The sequence below is a fragment of the Schistocerca cancellata genome, chromosome 1 (genome assembly GCF_023864275.1).
Source record: "Schistocerca cancellata isolate TAMUIC-IGC-003103 chromosome 1, iqSchCanc2.1, whole genome shotgun sequence".
Taxonomy (NCBI): Eukaryota; Metazoa; Arthropoda; class Insecta; order Orthoptera; family Acrididae; genus Schistocerca; species Schistocerca cancellata.
In genome coordinates this window covers 1,014,199,689-1,014,207,944 of record NC_064626.1, presented here as the reverse complement: position 1 = coordinate 1,014,207,944, position 8,256 = coordinate 1,014,199,689, and the positions used below count along the sequence as shown (strand labels likewise).

At 41.1% G+C, this 8,256-nt stretch overlaps 1 non-coding gene across 1 annotated transcript; it reads right to left on the bottom strand.

The window, feature by feature from the left end:
• Positions 1 to 945: 945 nt before the first annotated feature.
• Trnas-cga (transfer RNA serine (anticodon CGA)) lies at positions 946 to 1,020 on the bottom strand. The gene has a single exon. It is a non-coding gene; the product is annotated as a tRNA-Ser (tRNA).
• Positions 1,021 to 8,256: the final 7,236 nt, after the last annotated feature.

The following is an 8,256-nucleotide window of genomic DNA, read 5'->3' as shown; positions in this document are numbered from 1 at the left end:
TGACGCGAACGAAAGTAATTCAGCAGTTACTGGAATCCTTTCGGTTTGTAGGAACGAAAAGGCGTTATAGTGTAACATATCTTGTGCTTTCTGCATTGAAATGTTTTTAAAAGTGCGTACAAGTGCGCAAGTGGCGCAGCAGCGATATCTTGGTGTGAGCTGCTTCTATTCAAAGGAGCTTTATAAAATCAGTGCAAAATTCCATACACACATAAAAAAAAGGTTTGCATCACCTCGATTCCGGGAGTTCCGAAACCAGTACAGAAAATTGGAATAGAGATCAACAAAAACATCATTTCCGTTCTTTTCATTGCTCAAGAAAACCACACATTGCATGTTGTACCACCGTACAGCGAGACCTTTCAGAGGTGGTGGTCCAGACTGCTGTATAGACCGGTTGCTCTAATACCCAGTAGCACGTCCTTTTGCATTGATGCTTGCCTGTATTCGTCGTGGCATACTATCCAGAAGTTCATCAAGCCACTGTTGTTCCAGATAGTCCCACTCCTCAACGGCCATCCCTCAGAGTGGTTGGTGGGTCACGTCGTCCATAAACAGCCCTATTCAGTCTATCCCAGGCATGAGATTTTCACTCTGCAGCCGAGTGTGCGCTGATATGAAACTTCCTGGCAGATTAAAACTGTGTGCCCGACCGAGACTCGAACTCGGGACCTTTGCTTTTCGCGGGCAAGTGCTCTACCATCTGAGCTACCGAAGCACGACTCACGCCCGGTACTCACAGCTTTACTTCTGCCAGTATCTCGTCTCCTACCTTCCAAACTTTACAGAAGCTCTCCTGCGAACCTTCCAGAACTAGCACTCCTGAAAGAAAGGATATAGCGGAGACATGGCTTAGCCACAGCCTGGGGGATGTTTCCAGAATGAGATTTTCACTCTGCAGCTGAGTGTGCGCTGATATGAAACGTCCTGGCAGATTAAAACTGTGTGCCCGACCGAGAATCGAACTCGGGACCTTTGCCTTTCGCGGGCAAGTGCTCTACCAACTGAGCTACCGAAGCACGACTCACGCCCGGTACTCACAGCTTTACTTCTGCCAGTATCTCGTCTCCTACCTTCCAAACTTTACAGAAGCTCTCCTGCGAACCTTCCAGAACTAGCACTCCTGAAAGAAAGGATATAGCGGAGACATGGCTTAGCCACAGCCTGGGGGATGTTTCCAGAATGAGATTTTCACTCTGCAGCGGAGTGTGCGCTGATATGAAACTTCCTGGCAGATTAAAACTGTGTGCCCGACCGAGACTCGAACTCGGGACCTTTGCCTTTCGCGGGCAAGTGCTCTACCATCTGAGCTACCGAAGCACGACTCACGCCCGGTATTCACAGTTTTAGAGCACTTGTTTGCGAAAGGCAAAGGTCCCGAGTTCGAGTCTCGGTCGGGCACACAGTTTTAATCTTCCAGGAAGTTTCATATCCCAGGCATGTTCGATAGGGTTCATGTCTGGAGAACATGCTGACCACCCTAGTCGAGTAATATCTTTATGCTGAATGAAGTCATTCACAAGATGTGTACGATGGGACGAATTTTCGTCCATGAAGACGACTGCCTCGCCATTATGCTGCCGATGTGGTTGCACCATCGGTCGGAGGATGGCATTCACGTTTCGTACAGCCGTTACGGCGCCTTCCATGACCACCAGCGGCTTACGCCGGCCCCACATTATGCCATCCAAAAACACTAGGGAAGCTCCACCTTGCTGCACTCGCTGGACAGTGGGTCCAAGAAGTTCAGTCTGACCGGGTTGCCTCCAAAAACGTTTCCGACGATTGTCCAGGTGGAGGCATATGCGACACTCGTCGGTGAAGAGAAGGTGATGCCAATTCTGAGCGGTCCATTCGGCATGTAGATGGTCCCATCTGTAACCGCGCTGCATGTGTCGTGGTTGTAAAGATGGACATCGCCATGGATGTTGGGAGTGAAATTGCGCATCATGCAGCTTTTTGCACACAGTTTGAGTCGTAACACGAAGTCATGTGCCTGCACGAAAAGCATTATCGAACATGGTGGCGTTGCTGTCAGGGTTCCTCCGAGCCATAATCCGTAGGAGGCAGTTATCCACTGCATTAGTAGCACTTGGGTGGCCTAAGCGAGACATGTTATCAACAGTTCCTTTCTCACTGTATCTCCTCCATGTCCGAACAACCTCGGTTTGGTGCAGTCCAAGACGCCTGGACACTTCTCTTGTTGAGAGCCCTTCCTGGCACAAAGTAACAATGCGAACGTGATCGAGCCGCCTTATTGACCGTCTAGGCATGGGTGAACTACAGACAACACGAGCCGTTTACCTCCTTCCTGGTGGAATGAATGGAACTGATCGGTTGTCGGACTCCCTGCGTCTAATACGCGCTGCTATTGCATTGTTGTTTGCATCTTTGGGCGGGTTTAGTGACATATCAGAACAGTCAAAAGGACTGTGTCTATGATACAATACCCACAGTCAACGTCTACATTCAGGAGTTCTGGGAACCGGGGTGATGCAAAACTTTTCTTAATGAGTGTACATTAAAATGTAAATGGCTTAAGACCCCACTTCTATTTCACTTATTCTTGGCAAGACTTGAGCTCACTTTTGATTAACTGAATTTTTATTGCTCAGGTAAGATATCTGAAGGAAATACAAAAAGTATTGTCTTTCGTGCTCGATCTTATTGAGTAGTATCTCGTAAACTTCGGTCCTGGATCTAAAGTTGTAATATTGCCTTTTGTGCTATCTGGTATCAACAAAATAGCCTTCAGCTATTCAAGTATAATTCAACTTATCAGCCTTGAGTTCTATCTACATTATTATTTATGGTATGATCTGATTCGTACTTTCACCTGGTGCCCGTAACTGATAACAAAGTTGAATCTGATTGTCTTTCATGAAGCAATTTAGAACCTGCGTTCTTTTACAGGCGTGTAGCCGAAGTTTATTAACAATACTAGCTGATAAACCCGGAATTGTCCGGCTAGTAGTTTCTATTACAAAGGAAAACAAGAAATGGACTGTGTTCGTGGTGAGGTAGCGATAAATTTCATTTCCATGTAACCGTGAAAAAACTTTTGAAATTAAGAGTCATATAAAGAAATATGCGGAATGTAAAAATGTATAAGTACAGTGTCCAGATTAAGAAACATAATCCTGGACAGTTTCTATATGCTGGTCGCGGCTGCTTCGCGTGTCTACTGCGCGATTTAGTTGACGGCTCTTTTCCAACACTTTTTCATAGCTCCAGAGACGGCTATCGATTTCGCCTACAGCCGCTTCTGTTTCGAAGTTGAAACCTGTCAAAAGCACTGCCAAGTTTCATGGATTTCTTTAAGTTCACTCGAATGTAGAAGTGTCTTGATGCTACGGAATAAATGTATTAAAGCTTCATGCACGATGTGGCATATTTTTCACTTATCTCAATGCTTATTACGTCATATCTCCTGACTTTGTCGAACAGGAATATATTTGTGTAGCTACATTCAGCGGCATGTGTGCATACTCTCAGCGCAATATGTTTCAATCTGGGTTAGTAGCAAGAAAGTAATATATTTAAACGTGTATGACTCCATATCTCCTGAACTATTTGTGGAACTATGTGTGGTACCATGATGTACTTTTCTGGATGCATTTTGTGGCACTGTGGATAATGACTGCGAAATTTATTGCAAATGTAGTTTGTAGCACAGAAATAATACGTTTAAAACTCACGTATGATGCGGCAGTTCTTCTCGCATCTCATAATTTATGACGATATGTCTCCTGAATTATCGTAGGTACGTGGTACTTACCCCGACAGTGATTGTCAACTCACTAGTGGATACGTGCTCCAAGTTCGATTGAAACCGGTCCTGTGTGGTTTAGCAGATCTCCTAAATCACACACGACCGGTTTCAATCGAACTTGGGGCACGTATCCACTAGTGGATAATGCGTGTGGAATACGTGAGCCAACGTAATTAGCAGCAGACATGGCTGGCAAAGCGAAGCGACACTATAGTAACATGGTGTCGAAAATCTACGAATCGACACAACTGAAGACACTGCCACACAACCTCGATGTAGATAAACCTCGATTAAGTACTTTCGTGACGGAAGTAACACCTACTGAAACACACTAAACGTTCGACAACACTCGTGGAGATGACTCGAAAGAAGCGACGACTTGCCATGTAGCTACCTACAACGTATCCACCTCTTTTCACCACCCTTATACGGCCCGAACCTGTAACGTAAGATTTTTTAATAATAAAAATAGTTAGTTCTTACACATTGACAAATATTTAACTTGTAGGCCTAATATTAATACTGGAATAATTAGGTTTCTAAAAACCTATAGGCTACGGAAGCTAGTGATGTGCCTTTTTCTTGTTTACCTTTTCTTAAAAATAACGCTGGAACCCATTCTGTCTCTCTCTCCCCGTTTTTCTTCCTTGTGTGCTTGTGGGTCACTCTGGGGGCCACTGACGTCTATTATTGCACTGAAAAAGTCCTGATCTGTGAAAATCTATTGAAAAGGGAGGAAAATAATCGATTTTACTTGACAAAGCTTCAACCTACTGAAGCCTGTGAATATAACTGCAAAAGTAGTTAATATTTTCCTGTCTTAATGGAGGTGATTTAATTCAAAAGAAGAAATAATTAATTTGAAACAGATTTTTTGACATTTATAGGCACTGACATTATTAACTGAAAGCATTCAATAATAGTAGCTGGAAAATTTACGCTACACAGGGTAGGCGCGGTTCACTTGTCTCATCAGATTCCCGATTCTCGTATTCTTATGGTATCTCTGGCTAGCATTGTTTCCAATATTACTAAAATTCTAAAAATGAACTGACTCTTTTTAAATTTGCTACAAGTGACTATGTTTATCAGATATCAGTGATTTTATAATGCCATTGACTCTCAAACATCGACTCATCTAGAATCTTAGTTACCTGTTGTGTCGTTTCTCGTGCAGGATTATTCAGAAACTTACACGCCACAGAGATAAAGGTCAATAATTAACAAATGCTGTGCGAGGCGTCCCATGCGCAGCACCTAATGAGACGCTGTAACTGTCGTGGAGCGTGGGGCACTAACCAAGAAAGAAGAAACAAATATCATAAATTAAAACAGTGGGTTAACTGTGAACATTGTGAAATATTTAAGTAAATGATTCTAATTAGACTTTATATAAACGTGTATGTGCGTGGAACTAATCTGCAATTTTATCTGTTTCATGTACCCGCTATATATGATTTGTGAACCACGTGAGCCTCACTAATTGTATTTTACTTAGTGATGATTCAAATGAATACTAACGAGAAGTCGAGCTGTATTGCTACATATGCCAAAGGTAAAGGCTTTGATATTCGGATATCTAGCCTTTTGCGATACTTTAACATGATCAGTTATTATGCAGTTTAGAAAAGTTTGCGACAAATAAGGCAAGATACTAATTAATCTTTGTAGTTGTTGTTAGATTGTGCTGAAAATCATTTAGCAGGCGTGTTGTGTTGGATTCTCTGATACGGGCTTTGTGAGGGAGATTTCTCTAATGTGGTTTTGGATTATGTGGTTAAGAGCGAGAGCATTTGTAATTATACGAATAACTTTTACTTTTAAAATAGTAAAAACAAGGAAAGAAAATGTGAAGACAGAAAGACGAATCGATCTAAGATCGCTAGAGAGTTTACCATAGCTGGAAGAACTTGAAATTGAAAATATTCCGATCCCTGTAAAAAATAAAGTAGCTGTCTGTGACGCATCGAACCTTGGTGACTGTGGATCGCCTATAGAGCATAGCGATAGGTTCGGAGTGTACTTTGCATAAACTACCTGATGAAACTGAGCGATTTCCAGAAAAACCACATAATCCACCGATCTGGTATAGGGCTTCCGATCCATTTACCGCCATGTTAATGAAATTAGAGGAAAGGGATACGGAAAGAGACAGGAGGGAAGTCGAGCTTATTTTAATGAAGTAATCCAAAAAGTGAAGGACGAGACTAAAATACGGAAATAAATACGCATTTGACTTCTGAAATAGCGTCAGCGTCAGCATTTCACGAAATCAGGATTTAATACGCACAACATCACAGAATAGTTTAAAGCCGAGTTTAAACAAATCAAAGACAGAAAACTAAATCGCAATGCGAACTAGAACGGAAGCTGGAATTAATCGAAACTGAAAGTCCGATTGAAAATAGGGAACAGCAGAACGCGTTTCCACGTAGATTTAAAACAGACGCTAGCTGTTCTCCTGTATCTAAATCAGACACCTAATATGGGAATAAGCAAAACATTTTTAGCACGTATTCTGACCCAGTCGACGATATGAGAAACAATGTTCACTCACTTTCTTTATAAAAACTGGAAGAGAGCATAATAAAAAAGCAGACAGTTTCGAACTTATTCGTTTGAAAAGGATATTCTGCATCCCGCAGTTTTAATTAAAAGCTTTAGGAATATTTTTCCTGGATCGTGGAATGAACACAATGAAATACGATTTATTGTATCCCATATAAAAGAAGATGCTGCGTTGTGGTCCAACGATGCAGCAGAGCATTGTAGACCGTACAAAGAACTCAAGAGAATGTTGATAGCCAAATTTTGGTCAACGAGAAAAAAAGAAAAATTACATCAAGAAGTATATAGTCCTGAATATTACAAACCGAAAAAGAGGTAGTTTAAGAAAAGATTTCGAAAGCTTTATTAACAGAACTCGATATTGGGATGAACCAATCTCGTAAAGAGAATTTCTCCGGATTCATAAAGCAAAATTAGCAATTATCATTAGAGAAAAATTTATTTATCTACTAGACACGGATGTGGAACATTTTTCATCCATAGTAGAAGCATTAGACTTGATTCAAGAAGACTTGAAACAATGGTACCATAAACAATAATTCTAATGGAAATGCTTGGGGAAACAGTAGTGGTGGATACCAACCAATAGGGGTAATAATAATCGGAAGGAATATGGTAATGGGAATGCAAATTTTGTATACCCTCCTGGTCCGCCTGTAAATTTTAAGCATGATTTCCGTCCTTATTACTATCGGAATAAAACTAACAGCACTACGAACAGTGCTATCAAGAAGAGGTATGATGATAATTACAACCCTTAACTCGTGAAGTGACTTTTCTGTAGCGTATACCACAAAATCGTTTGAATTTTTGATTTATGCTATATAACATTTGTTTTTACAATTATTCTAGTGTCGTCTAATTGCTTCTAGTTTGTTTTATTGCACTAAACAAAGCCGCCGGCCTGAGTGGCCGAGCGGTTCTAGGCGCTACAGTCTGGAACCACGCGACCGCTACGGTCATAGGTTCGAATCCTGCCTCGGGCATGGATGTGTGTGATGTCGTTAGGGTAGTTAGGCTTAAGTAGTTCTAAGTTCTAGGGGACAGATGACCTCAGAAGTTAAGTCCCATAATGCTCAGAGCCATTTGAACCATTTTCAAACAAAGCCTGTAGCATTTTACTAGTTATCACACAAAAGCACATAATTTTGTGTGGTCCTTTTAAATAGTACACAAAAATAGACTCTTAAAGTTGCATGGGGGCTTAATTATAAAAAAGAATGCAAATATTTTTAATTTTCTGTCGCTGTATGTCCGATTAAGCTGTCTCGTAAACGGTTGGCCCTGACTAGTTTTTGTACGCAATCTGACTGCATAGAACAACAACAAAGAATGAAATGAAAATTTTCGTTAACACAATTAATTAATTAAGTCCCCAGCAACTATAAAGCCTACGAAACAACAAACACAAGTGTAGCTGTTCTGTGTGTGGAAGTGTGACTCAACGTACACATCTGGCACGGTTCTTCTTCAATAAGATAAGAAATTTTAAGTACAATTTATATTGAAGTAATTAAAAAAAATAGAAACACTATAATTGCGCAAGAAAACCAGAATTAAACTCTAACACAAGAACACAGGCCAGATGCTTTGTTGACTGAACCTGTAATGACGCATTATTTAAGACACAGAAATAATAAAAAGAAAATAGTGTTTTGTTACCTTCATATATATTGACGAAATGCACTCTGATCATTACAATATCTCCATTAGAATAACATCTGCTATCTCTCCCATCAAACAACTGCATAAAACATGGAACAAACACTCACTACTACCACATCTCAACAACTCTCCACTCCAACTTCACGACAAGCACTCTCCACCACAACTTCTCGGCAAGAACTGCACTCCGCAACTTCTCAGTAATCACTGCCAGTGGAGGCGGCGGAACAAAACTCTCTGGCGCGATCTCT